This window comes from Chiloscyllium plagiosum, unplaced genomic scaffold (genome assembly GCF_037043375.1).
Source record: "Chiloscyllium plagiosum isolate Xiang-an unplaced genomic scaffold, Cpla_swu_hap1 HiC_scaffold_35, whole genome shotgun sequence".
Lineage (NCBI taxonomy): Eukaryota > Metazoa > Chordata > Chondrichthyes > Orectolobiformes > Hemiscylliidae > Chiloscyllium > Chiloscyllium plagiosum.
Window position 1 is genome coordinate 32,327,849 of NW_028270173.1, and position 14,290 is coordinate 32,342,138.

At 49.7% G+C, this 14,290-nt stretch overlaps 1 protein-coding gene across 2 annotated transcripts in view; it reads left to right on the forward strand.

The window, feature by feature from the left end:
* The window catches only part of LOC122541335 (torsin-4A-like), a 75,525-nt gene that overhangs the window by 11,773 nt on the left and 49,462 nt on the right, over positions 1-14,290 (forward strand). Inside the window, exons 2-3 of one of the 2 annotated variants that reach the window (XR_015753068.1) lie at positions 6,553-6,682; positions 9,434-9,671. The gene's annotated coding sequence lies outside the window, so the exon portion shown is untranslated. Of the gene's footprint in view, positions 1-6,552; positions 6,683-9,433; positions 9,672-14,290 lie in introns of those variants that run through there. The other variant, XM_087979479.1, reaches the window with a different exon arrangement.

Here is a 14,290-nt window from a genome sequence, read left to right on the forward strand (position 1 = left end):
TCCCATCTCACAACCTAACCAAACCCGCCAGCTAAAACCAAACCCCCTTCGCCTCCCTTTTAGACAGGAGGTAGATCCGCATTTGTATGGCACCTTCAACGGCCTTGCCTAAGTTGCGCTGGTGAGAGGCCCTCCTGTGAGCATGGGGACCTGCGGAGCTGGTTAGTCCAGTCTCCGGAGCGGGAGGTGTGCTTTAAGTGACCGTGTAATCCCCCGAGCATCCAAGAGGTTGAGTCCGTGTTGTAGCCCATTGGCGTCCCACAGAGATGCGATGAAAGACCCATCTTTGAGGGAGGCCATCGCTTCCAGAGGCTCAGTGATGCACGGAGGGGTCCCTCAGCACCTGCAATCTTCACTGTCACCCCCATCGGAGAGTTTACCCTCCCAGTCTCTGAGCCCTTCCTGTCTCTCTGGCCCTTGCCAAAGGGGAAGGATATTCTGAAAATGGCTGCCTCCAAATTGAGGGAGCCCCCATTGTAGAAGAATGAGGAGCAGGGCACAGGCCAATCGGCTCCTCAGGCTTGCCAGAGAGAGTCCATAGCTGACATGCATGTGACCTCAACACCACTTTCCCACATCCTCCCTCAACTCCATTTGTTGAATCATTGTATCCCTATGGAAACAGGCCCTTCAGCCCAACAAGTCCACACCAACCCTCTGACGAGTAACCCACCCAAACCCATTCCCCTACCCCATTGCCATACCAATCTGAAGCCCAACTAACCTACGCTATTCCATTTACCCCTGACTAATGCACCTAACCTACATGTCCCATGAACACTATGGGACAATTTAGCACGGCCAATCCACCCTAACCTGCATGTCTTTGGGAGGAAACCCACGCAGACACGGGGAGAATGTGCAAACTCCACACAGGCAGTCGTCCGCGGCTGGGATCGAACCCGGGTCCCTGGTGCTATGAGGCAGCAGTGCTAACCACTGAACCAGCCTGCCGCTGGTCAAACCTGTACTTCAGTTTGAGACCGACTCAACAGGGCAGTCTCCACAGCTCTCAGGGCAAAGAATTCCTCTAACATGGTTGAAAAATAAAATTCAGCCCACCTCGGTCTTAAACAGGTAATTTTAAAGTTGCATCCCCACCCCACACACACACACACACGCCCCCATTTTAGATTCCCAATGTCCTCTCAGTATCTTCCCCTGTCGTGGGCGGCACGGTGGCACAGTGGTTAGCATTGCTGCCTCACAGCGCCTGAGATCTCAGGCGACTGACTGTGTGGAGTTTGCACGTTCTCCCCGTGTCTGCGTGGCTTTCCTCCCACAGTCCAAAGATGTGCAGGTCAGGTGAATTGGCCACCCTAAATTGCCCGTAGTGTTAGGTAAGGGGTAAATGTAGGGGTATGGGTGGGTTGCGCTTCGGCGGGTCGGTGTGGACTTGTTGGGCCGAAGGGCCAGTTTCCACACTGTAATATAATCTAATCTAAGAAAAAATCTCTTCCAGAGAGAAAGTGAGGCCTGCAGACAGTGGAGAAGTCAGAGTCGAAAAGTGTGGGGTTGCTGGAAAAGCACAGAGGGCCAGGCAGCATCCGAGGAGCAGGAGGGTCAACATTTCGAGCATAAGCCCTTCATCAGGAATGTCTGGATCCTAGAGGTTTCCCTCACCTGTGGCCTAATCGAAGTTTGATATGAATTTTACGCCTCTTGGAATTCAAGTGCGGTGTTCTCTGAAAGTGGAGTCTCAGATAGACAGGGCAGTGAAGAAGGCTTTTGGCACACTGAGTATAGAATTTGGGAAGTTATGTTGCAGTTGTACAGGACATTGTGAGGCCGCACTTGGAGTAACGTCTTCAGTTTTGGTCACCTTGTTATAAGAAGGATGTTATTAAACTGGAAAGAGTGCAAGAGAAATTTACAAGGAGTTGCCTGGACGGTCTGAGTTATAGGGAGAGGTTGGAGAAGCTAGGACTTTTTTCTTTAGAGCGTAAGAGACTGGGGGGGGAATCTACTGGAGGTGTATAAGATCATGAGAGGCATGGATAGGGTGAATGCACTCGGTCTTTTTCCCAGGGTTGGGGAATCGAGGACTAGAGGGCATCAGTTTAAGGTTAGAGGAGGAGGAATAAAAGGGAACCTGAGGGGCAACCTTTTTTTACACACAGGGTGGTACGCATATGGAATGAGCTGCCAGCAGAAGTGGTTGAGGCAGGTACATTAACAACATTTAAAAGGCATTTGGACAAATACATGGATAGAAAAGGTTGAGAAGGATGTGGGCCAAGCGCTGGGAAATGGGGTTAGCATGGGCGGACATTTTGGTTGGCATGGACCAGTTTGGGTGAAAGGGCCTGTCTCCGTGCTGTAGGACTCGATGACTCTATCTCCTCTCACTCTCCTAAATTCTCGTGTTCAACTTTCCTCATAAGGCAAGCCCTGCTTCCCAGGAATCAGCCTGCCCTGTCACGTTTGTACACAATTGGATCTGTCGCTGAGGAGGGAGCGGAGCTGGGCATGTTATAAGGGGGCCTCGGTGGTACTCCCTGGCTTCAGATTGGCCAAGGGGAAAGCATAGCAGTAATGTCGCTGGCCTAGCCATCCAGAAACCCAAATTAATCTCGTCGAGTCACATGGCACAGTCCAACCAGTCTGTGCCGACCACAATCCACAACAAGCTTTATTGGACTCTTCATGTGGATGCACTGGCTACAAAGGCCCAACAACGTCTCTTCCTCAGGCAGCTGAGGGAATTTGGCATGACGGTGAATACCCTTGCCAACTTTTATCGGTACGCCATCGAGAGCATCCTGTCTGGATGTATCAGTACCTGGTACGGCAACTGTACCATTCAAGATCGGAGACGGTTACAGAGTGTGGTGAACTCGGCCCGGACAATCACAAAGGCCAACCTCCCATCTATAGACTCCATCTACCAGGCCCGCTGTCAAGGAAAGGCCGCCAGCATGCTCAAAGATCCATCCCACCCTGGCAATGTTTTTCCACAACCTCTACCATTGGGGAGAAGGTACAGAAGCCTGAACACATACACCAGCCGGTTTCAAAACAGTTTCTACCCTCCTGTTGTTAGAATACTGAATGGACTCACAAACTCTTAACATTCACCTGTACCTGTGTGTTTGTTTTTGTCGCTGTTTCCCTATTATTTACTTATCTCTGCCACTTAACTCTGTGATCTGCCTGTATTGCTGGCGAGACAAAGCAATACGTCTCGGTACACGTGACAACAAATTCCATTCAAATTCAAATCCCAAACTGAACAGGTGCCACCTGCCTGCTTCAGGCCTTAACTCCAAAAGCTACCACAGTAGCCCAGTGACATTTGAAACTCAATAGAATTCTTTGAATGAAAAAGAAAGCTAGACCAATGCCATCCATCGTCATAAAAACCCGTCTGATTCGCTGACACCTTTTAGGGAGGAAAACTGCTGTCCTTAAATTAGGCCTAGCCCCCATGTCACTCTCGATCACATACAGATCCTCCATAGTTGACACTAAGATGGCACTGTCAGTGGCAATTTCTAAACTCTTTGCTGATCTCGTTTGACAATTCAGTTCAATTCAATTCAATTCCGCTGCCCCTCTCGGCAATTAGGGATGGGCAATAAATCTGGTCTCGTCCACTGCTCCCACATCCTGTGAAGGAGTTTAAGGAAAATGAATTGGGTGCCAGCCTGCTCATAGTTTGCCTTCGGGGGAAGATTGAGTCCTTACCTCCCTGTCAAACTAAAAAAAAAAGCCAAGACATTGTGTCCCCCTCCCAGTTCAATTTCCCACCTAACTCTGTGTCAACCACAATAGACTCAGTCCCTCCTCTTAAGTAATGAATGTAGATTGTAAATTGTGTGGAGTCCCCAGCATTTAATGGGGTGAGATCGAGTTGAGGTGATGCTAAAGGGAATTGACAAAGTAGAGAGAGAGAGAGAAAGAGGCTGTTTACTCATGGGGCAATACAGGACAGGTTTAGGTTGAAGGGTAGCAGATTTAAAATAGAGATAGGCTGGAAATTATTTCCCTCAAAGACACTTGAAAATGTAGGTTACACTAACCTAGAATGCAGTGGACGCAGAGACACTGAATAAATTTAAGGAGACAGGTCTTAAATTCATAACCGGTTGAAGGGTCGCGGAGAGGAGGCGGGAAAGTGGAGTTGAGGCCAAGTTGAGATCAGCCATTATCATATCAGACGATAGGAGGGCAGGATTGCTTAATCCTGTTCCTAGCTGCTGTGTTCTTTTGACCCTTGAGTCAATTCCCCCAGAACAGCCAGCCATCTTGAAAATGACTCGTTTATATCCTGCTCTCTGCCTTTTCGCAAGGCCTTCATCTGCCTTATTTCCATCGCATGTCCTTCTAGGATCATAGATACCCGCAGTGAGGGGAAAAGGCCATTCGGCCCATTGAGTCCACACCAACCCTCCAAAGAGCATCCCGCCCCATCCCTGCATTCCCCACGGCCAACCCACCTAACCTGCACATCCCTGAACACTATGGGAAAATTTAGCGTGGGCCAATCCATCCTGACCTGCACATCTTTGGGTTGTGGGAGGAAACTGGAGCACCCGGAGGAAACCCACGCAGACACGGGGAGAACGTGCAAACTCCGCACAGGCAGTGGCCCGAGGGTGGGATCGAACCTGGGTCCCTGGTGCTGTGAGGCAGTAGTGGCAACAACTGAGCCACCCACAGGACCTTGTGCCACTGATTGGTCTGTGGCACCTGATCAAGTGCCCTGTGAACTTCGGGATTTAACACATCCACTGGGTTCTCCCGAGCAGCCGACCCTACAACTGCACCTTCCTGAACCCTGCAAGGTAAGTGTAGCAACAGCGATCGGTCACAGGGGTCACAGAATTTCCATTTCCACCTTCAGCTGGAGGATCTGCGAGTAACCATCTGGCCGGATATTTGTTCACCAAAAGTTGGGAAAGCTCCAGAGAGAGAAAAAAAAATTGGAGGACTTGCGCAAGAACCACAGATGTAAACGTGGTGTCAGTGTCACTTCCCCTGACCCCCAGCTGACACCAAGTCCTCACCTCCCCACCCAACATCTGACATGGGTGCTGACCAAATCCCGTCTCCTCGAAACAGATGGACGCTTGTGCCTGTCAGTACAGTCGCCATATTCTTCCCTGAATGCTTTCTTTTAATTTCAAAAACACGTATTATTCATAAGAAAACATCTTTGTGCATGTACGCAGTTACAAATATAGTTCGGGTTCTGCACAGTAGCATATCAAGGACACATACAAACATTGGAGTTTGACTCTATCCAAAACCAAATGCATTTCTGACACATGCTTTATTGACATGCGTTGAGGCATGAAACGATAACTGAACAGACCCTCATTTACCTTCACACAGTGGCACACGGATGTTGCTGCGACAGCCACAAACTGAGATTAGGTTAGATTCACTACAGTGCGGAAACAGGCCCTTCGGCCCAACAAGTCCACGCCGACCCTCCGAAGAGCAACCCACCCGGACCCATTCCCCTCTGACTAATGCAGCTAACACCAAGGGCAATTTAGCACTGCTAATTCACCTGACCTGCACATCTTTGGACTGTGGGAGGAAACCGGAGCACACCCACGCTGACACGGGAAGAATATGCAAACTCCACACAGACAGTTGCCCGAGGTTAGAATCGAACCTGGGGCCCTGACGCTGTGAGGCAGCAGTGCCAACCAGTGAGCCACCGTGCTGCCCATATTCATGTACGCCCGGTCGGTCTGTGCCACCTCACGCTGCCCTCGAAGCAGCTGTGTTGGAGGTGGGGTGGGTAGAGACTGTCAGACATCTCCCTCTGGAGTGTGCCTTTGTAAAGGGAGTCTGGAGGGAGATGCAGTGGTTTGTGTCGAGGTTTTTCCCGAGCAGCTCCTGTTCCCCAGGATGCACACCGAGACGAACATCAACTGTGCCTCGAGGACCGTCACCTCGGTCAAAGACGCTCTTTGGTTGGCGATGGCAAGGAGTTGACCCCGACTGAGTGTTGCAGACTGGCACATCCCAAGACTGTGTGCTGAGGGACGCGCTGAAGCTTGGGGGCAGCTGCTGCCGAGGGGGAGGGGGAGGCTGGCCAACTGTCTGACTCTCCCTTTCTCCACCAGCGGTAATCCACCCACATACGTCTTGGTTTCATGGTTTTTTTTTGGGCACTTATCTTCCACCGTTTGACAATTTTAACAAAGAAAGCACTGCCCATCAGGCAACAGTTTTAAAAAAAAATGAGAAGGGGTAAGGAAGGAGGAAGGGGATTAAATTAAAGTGGCGACGAAAGGCTAGTTAATGCACTGCGGCCCCTGTTCTGCCCACCTCTCTCTCAATGCCTTAAGAGGGCAAATCTTTGGATGCTTAAATCTCTAGGGAGATCTAAACGATCCTTGGATAGGCACATGGATGATGAGCTGAGAATAGTTCACAGGTCAGCGCAACATTGAGGGCCGAAGGATCTGTTCTGCGCTGTATTGTTCTATGTTCTATGCGGTTCAGGCACATTAAGACACAACAAAAGGGAGACTCAAACTTTTCTGTGTGTGGCCACATCATCAAAATAATTGTTTTTTTTCTCTCATCCAGTGTCACGGGATCTTTACAGGAATTGCACAAGCATTACAAAATCCACACAGGCACTCGAAATTTGTTTAGCTTCAGTGCACCAATCGGATGATGGGTCTTTTACAAATACTTACAGTGCTCAGTTTGGTGGGTGAGTCACCTCTTTTGCAATGTTTCCATAAACTCTGCTGCAATGTTTCCACAATCTCGTGCATGAGTCGGCAATGGCTCACTAATGGACTGCTAATTGTCCTTGGTTCGACAGAAGGGTAGGTTACGGAGTAAAGCTCAGCTGGGGAGGTGAGGCCAGGCGATGGCATGGAGTTCGGACAAACAGCTCAGAGCCAAGATCAGAGTGGTGCTGGAAAAGCACAGCAGCTCAGCCAGCATCTGAGGAGCAGGAAAAGCGTCGTTTCGGACAAAAGCCCTTCATCAGGAATTCTGAAATGTCTGATTTTCCTGCTCCTCAGATGCTGCCTGACCTGCTGCGCTTTTCCAGCACCCCTCTCGTCTTGACTCTGATCTCCAGCATCTGTAGTATCCACTTCCATAAAGAGCTCAGAGCCCCAGAGCAGCCCTAGCCTGAGCCTTGGGGGAATTCTGGGAGATATTGATTTGAATGCTGGCATAGCAGGTATTGAAACTTGGATTTCAATGGACTCTAAAGAGTAAAGCTCATTCCGTTGTCCTGACCGAAGGTAGAGCACAGGTTAAATATTGAGGAAAGCTTGACTTTCTGTTCAATGTAGATTTCACCAGACACCTGGAGGAAGAACGCCTCATCTTCTGCCTTGGGACCCTTCAACCACGCGGCATCAATGTGGACTTCACCAGTTTCCCCACCTCCCCTCCCCCCACCTTAGATTAGATTAGATTAGATTAGATTAGATTAGATTAGATTACTTACAGTGTGGAAACAGGCCCTTCGGCCCAACAAGTCCACACCGCCCTGCCGAAGCGCAACCCACCCATACCCCTACATTTACCCCTTACCTAACACTACAGGCAATTTAGCATGGCCAATTCACCTGACCTGCACATCTTTGGACTGTGGGAGGAAACCGGAGCACCCGGAGGAAACCCACGCAGACACGGGGAGAATGTGCAAACTCCACCCAGTCAGTCGCCTGAGGCGGGAATTGAACCCGGGTCTATGGCGCTGCGAGGCAGCAGTGCTAACCACTGTGCCACCGTGCCGCCCACAAATGCCACCGTGCTGCCCACCTTCTCCCAGTCCCAACTTTCCAACTCAGTACCGCCCTCTTGACCTGTCCATCTTCCTTCCCACCTATCCTCTCCACCCTCCTCTCCGACATATCACCATCACCCCCCCAACCCCAATCTACCTCTCACAGTCCCTGCTACCTTCCTCCAGCCCCACCACCACCCTCCCATTTATCTCCCAGCCCCCTTGGCCCCCACCCCTCACACCACCCCACCAGATTCCTGAAAAAGGGCTTAAGCCCGAAATGTCGATTTGCCTGCTCCTCGGATGCTGCCTGACCGGTTGCGTTTTTCCAGCACCACACTTTTTGAATGTGGAAAATTATCCAATTGCTGGTGAACCTTGCATCGAGTGGTAGGGAAATTATCGGAGAAGTTTCTTTGGGTCAGGATTTACTCACCTTTGGAGAATGATGGACCAATTAGGGATAGTCAGCATGGCCTTTTATGCGGGAGAAGTTCTTGAGTCACCAAATTAGATCGAGTCTTTCAACAAAGTGATGGAGATGATTGAGGGTAGGGCAGTGGGTCATGTTTACACGGTCATTAGGAAAGCGTTTGTCAAGAAGTCTAAGCATAGGCTGCTCCGGAAGATGGGACCCACGGGTGGATTTATAAGGTGGATCCAAAATTATAGAAGACAGAGCTTAATTGTGGAGGGGTATTTTTCTGACAGTAGATCTGTAATCCCAGTGGAGTTCCGCAGTGATTAGTGCTGGAATTTCTGTTGTTTGTGGCTTATTGACATGATCTAGATGGATATGAAGATGGAAAAACACGGCAGGTCAGGCAGCATCCGAGGAGCAGGAGAATCAAAGTTTCGGGCATGAGCCCTTCTTCAGGAATGGAATCATTATGTCAGAAGTGTCGATTCTCCTGCACCTTGGATTCTGCCTGACCTGCCATGTTTTTCCAGTCTCCTTCCTATCGGAAAGATATTGTGAAACTTGAAAGGGTTCGGAAAAGATTTACAAGGATGTTGCCAGGGTTGGAGGAGTTGAGCTATAGGGAGAGGCTGAACAGGCTGGGGCTGTTTTCCCTGGAGCGTCGGAGGCTGAGGGGTGACCTAATAGAGGTTTACAAAATTATGAGGGGTGTGGATGGGATAAATAGACAAAGTCTTTTCCCTGGAGTTGGGGAGTCCAGAGCTAGAGGGTGTAGGTTTAGGGTGAGAGGGGAAAGACATAAAAGAGACCTACGGGGCAACGTTTTCACTCAGAGGATGGTATGGGTATGGAATGAGCTGCCAGAGGATGTGGTGGAGGCTGGTACAATTGCAGCATTGAAAAGGCATTTGGATGGGTATATGAATAGGAAGAGTTTGGAGGGATATGGGCCGGGTGCTGGCAGGTGGGACTCGATTGGGTTGGGATATCTGGTCGGCATGGACGGGTTGGACCGAAGGGTCTGTTTCCAAGCTGTACATCTCTATGACTGATCTCCAGCACTTGCAGTCCTCACTTTCTCCCTGGAGATAAAGATGGCCTGATTAGTAAGTTTGCAGAGCATGTGAAAATTTGCGGTGTTGTGAGTTAAGAGTTAGGCTGTCAACGGATACAGCAGGATATAGATCAGGTTCATAGATTGACTTATTGCATTTGATGACGGCATACATTAGTACGAGTCAGACCCACACAGACAATTGACCGCAACTGACTAAACTTAAGTCTTGCCACAGATTCTACCGTGGTCTGATCCTGGGCCTTATCCTGAGACTCCGACGGGCAGAGCTATGTGTTCAGCTGTTCCTTTTACCAGTTTCACTTGCCGTGCTTTCCGTCAACCTCATCAGCGACATCCAATCGACCAGGAGGCGGGTTGTTGGAGGGAGGAATGGACCCAGGAACTCTTCCTGGTGCTGCGATGCCTGGGGTTGGAGAGAGGGGAGGAGGTGGACGGGGTGGAGAGACCGACAGCAAAACAGAGAAACATCTCAATCCGTTCAGCAGAGGGTTTTGCTGAGGAGGTGCTGGGTGTTCCCAGGATCTGGAGTCAGGAGTTGTGCAAATGCAGCAGGTGTAAACACTCGGACAGTGGGGGGGGGGTGTGGGAACGCGCAAACCTCGCTCCGGGAGGAATCATCTGTCTGTTAGCAGGTTCTATCAGCAACCCCAGCAGGAACTGGGAAAAATGCCGACTGTGCTGAAACAAATCTCCTTTTCTAGTTGCGGGGGGAGGCAATGGCCTAGTGGTATCGTCGCTGCATTGTTAAGCTAGAAACCTAAGTAATACGACAGCAGATGATGGAACTTGTAGGTGGCTCAGCGGTTAGCACTGATGCCTCACAGTACTAGGGACCCAGGTTCGATTTCTACCTTGGGCAACTGGCTGTGTGGAATTTTCCCCTTCCCCCACCTCACCCTAGTTCCAAACTTCCAGCTCAGCACCCTCCCCATGACTTGTCCTACCTGCCTACCTTCTTTTCCACCTATCCACTCCACCGTGCTCCCTGACTTATCACCTTCATCCCCTCTCCCATTCACCTATCGCACTCTATGCTACTTTCTCCCCACCCCCACCCTCCTCTAGCTTATCTCTCCACCCTTCAGGCTCTCTGTCTTTATTCCTGATGAAGGGCTTTTGCCTGAAACGTCGATTTTACTGCTCCTCGGATGCTGCCTGAACAGCTGTGCTCTTCCAGCACCACTAATCCAGAATCTGGTTTCCAGTATATCTGCAGTCATTGTTTTTACCCTGTGTGGAGTTTGCACATTCTCCCCCCGTCTGTGTGGGTTTCCTCTGGGTGCTCCGGTTTCCTCCCACAGTCCAAAGGTGTGCAGGTTAGGTGAACTGGCTGTGCTAAATTGTGTGTACTAGCGTTAGGTGTATTAGTCAGGAATAAATATGAGGTGGGGGAATCAGTCTGGGTGGGTTGCTCTTCAGAGGGTCGGTGTGGGCCGAAGGGACTGTTTCCATACTGTAGGATATGTGAAAATCTTGAATTCAATAAAAATCTGCCATAGATCCATTGCCAATTGTTGGGAAAACCCATCTGGTTCACTAATGCCCTTTAGGGAAGGAAACTGCCTACATGTCCTCCAGAACCACAGCGGTGTGGTTGACCCTTTACTGTATTCTGGGTAATTAGGGATGGGCAGTAAATGCTGGCCTAGCCAGTGACGGACTCATAAAAAAAAACCCAAAATGAGGAACACAATCTGCTTCTCAGAGACTCCTGCAAAGGCCATCTCAACAATGCATCCCAGAGGTTTTCAAAGTGTTGGCCATGGATTTTCTGAATGCAGTAGGAGTAGAGTTGGGTTATGGTCTTGAGCACTCATTGCTCTGTCGCGTTGTGCGCAGAAAGGACCCAGTGACAGGCCAGGGCTCCAGCAGCACAGAGGGTTGTAGGATACACTGTGCAGCATCACCTTCCCCTCCACGTGTTTGAAAACGCTGTCTGATCTTCAAGAAACTTGTGGAAGTATCCTCCTTCCGGTCAAAACCGGAAACAGCTCCCAGGATTTCAGCCCTGATGCTGATATCAACCTTTTCCAACTCGGTGGCAAAACTGGTGACTAATCCTGGGAGCAGATTAAGCTGGATTAAACAGTACACAATGTCACTTTGCACCAGTATTTGGGACATGGTCTGAGGGTCCGTATTTCTCTAATGGCGACACAGTGGCTCAGTCGTTAGCACTGCTGCCTCACAGCGCCAGGGACTCAGGTTCGATTCCCTCCCACTGTCTGTGTAGAGGTTTCCACATTCTCCCCAGTGTCTGTGTGGGTTTCCTTCGGGTGCTCCGGTTTCCTCCCAGAGTTCAAAGCTGTTCAAGTTAGGTGAATTGGCCGTGCTACATTGTCCATCGTGTTCAGGGGTGTGTGTATGTTAGGGGCATTAGTCAGGGGTAAAGGTAGAGGAATGGGTCTGGGTGGGATGCCCTTCGGAAGGGTCGGTGTAGAGTTGTTGGGCCTAATGGCCTGTTTCCGCACTGTAGGGAATCCATGACATAATTGTCAGCAAAATCGATGCTGCCCTTTAATTCACCCAAACCATCAAATATAAAAAGCAAACCTAGAACAGTTCCAAAATAAGGATACTGGCTCAGGTTTAATTCTTTAAAATTGTAAACAAATTGAAAGTGTGAGCATATTTTCCCTGTTGCTCAGTCATAAACAATCTTTTGTAGCATTGCCATTTTTCCGATCTCTGAGAGTCCACTCACGACAGCTGAACTCCCAGATTTGCAACTTCTCCGGGGAAAAACTGCTGTGGCACAACGGACCTGTTTGGATTTTTTCCACTTCCCTGTGGAGACGTTTCTGCCTGCTCTCTTCATGGTTCCAGCCTGTTGCTAGGAAATCTGCCCGACAAGGGGTCGGAAAAAATTCACAAGGATGTTGCCAGGGTTGGAGGGTTTGAGCTACAGGGAGAGGCTGAACAGGCCGGGGCTGATTTCCCTGGAGCGTCGGAAGCTGAGGGGCGACCTTGTAGAGGTTCATAAAAGCATGAGGAGCATAGACAGGGTAAATAGACAAGGTCTGTCCCCCTGGGGTGGAGGAGTCCAGAAGTAGAGGGCATAGATTTAAGGTGAGAGGGGAAAGATATAAAAGGGACCTAAGGGCTAACTTTTTCACGCAGAGGGTGGTGCATGTATGGAAGGGGCTGCCAGAGGAATAACAACAGGATCTTGATCAGATGAGCCAATAGGCTGAGTAGCGGCACATAGTGTTTAATTTAGATAAATGTGAGGTGCTGCGTTTTGGGAAGGCAAATCTTAGCAGGACTTATACACTTAATGGTAAGGTCCTGGGGAGTGTTGCTGAACAAAGAGACCTTGGAGTGCAGGCTCATAGCTCCTTGAAAGTGGAGTCACAGGTGGATAGGATAGTGAAGAAGGCGTTTGGTATGCTTTCCTTTATTGGTCAGAGTATTGAGTACAGGGGTTGGGAGGTCATGTTGCGGCTGTAAAGGACATTGGTTAGGCCACTGTTGGAATATTGTGTGCAATTCTGTCTCCTTCCCATTGGAAAGATGTTGTGAAACCTGAAAAGGTTCAGAAAAGATTTACAAGGATGTTGCCAGGGTTGGAGGGTTTGAATACAGGGAGAGGCTGAACAGGCTGGGGCTGTTTTTCCTGGAGCGTCGGAGGCTGAGGGGTGACCTTATAGAGGCTTATAAAATTATGAGAGGTGTGGATAGGACAAATAGACAAAGTCTTTTCCCTGGGGTCAGGGAGTCCAGAACTATAGGGCATATGTTTAGGGTGAGAGGGGAAAGATATAAAAGGGACCTAAGGGGCAACGTTTTCGCGCAGAGGGTGGTACGGGTATGGAATGAGCTGCCAGAGGATGTGGTGGAGGCTGGTACAATTGCAACATTTAAGAGGCATCTGGATGGGGACATGAATAGGAAGGGTTTGGAGGGATATGGGCCGGGTGCTGGCAGGTGGGACTAGATTGGGTTGGGATATCTGGTCACCATGGACAGGTTGGACTGAAGGGTCTGTGTTGTATATCTCTATGACTCTATGACTGCTTGTTTGATCTCTCAATTATCGTTCATCTCTTTGACTCTATAACTGTGTGTGTGAGAAATGCATGGTGCCCCACCACTTCCTCGGATTTGCTCAGCATGGACAATATTCACCTTCCCCTTTTGCTCGGGTAGTGTTTCACTCTCACTGTTTCACTCTCACTGTACTTGGAGCGCCTTCTGGTGTTTCTGTCCCGTTCGAACAGAGAAAGCTCAACCTGGTTGTTGGTTGCACTGACATTGGAATGAGAACGCGAATTAGCTTTATTGTCACACGCTCTCGAATGAGCGTTAAGTTTATACTATCGTTGCTTATGGCATCATCTTAGGGACAGATACCTAGCTACAGATCCTCAAGTATTTGGTACAACATTGGAAGAATAATAAACAAAAGTTCAGCATAATAATAATGTTTTAAAAGGTACTTGAACTACCTTTTTACCCAAGTCCGTGCCAGCACCCAGCCTCCAGACCACTGGAACTAATAAAAATTCTCAGTGGCGGATCATTCAGTAATACACTGCAAGATATAAGCTGCAGTATCAATAAAGGTTTGTATTGAAGTTAAAATGCTGTCTGCAGTGGAGTACATCACTCCACAATTCACGACACTGCCATCTGCTGCCAATGCTTGGGATTTATCTCCCTCAGCCACTCCATTCACCACAGGGGTTTCACTATCATTGCACTATAACCACTTCCAATTGCTCGGCAGCAGCCTGGCTGGTGAAGGGATTCAGCACTGCCTCCAGTGTGCTAACGCAGCCTTCGGCCACCTGAGGTAAAGAGTGTTCAAGGACAGCGACCTCAGATCTGACATCAAGCCCACAGTTTCCAGAGCTGTGGGGGCTCCCTGCCCTCCGATACGGCTCTGAGACACGGCCTGTCTACAGCGGGCACCTCAGCGCCCTGGAGTGGGACCACCAACGCTGCCTGGGCAAGATCCCGCCAATCCATTTGGAAGACAGACGCACCAACAGCAGCGTCCGCCACCAGGCCAACATCCCCAGCATCGAGGCACTGACACCCCCCCCCTCCCCGATTGGCTGCAAGGAGG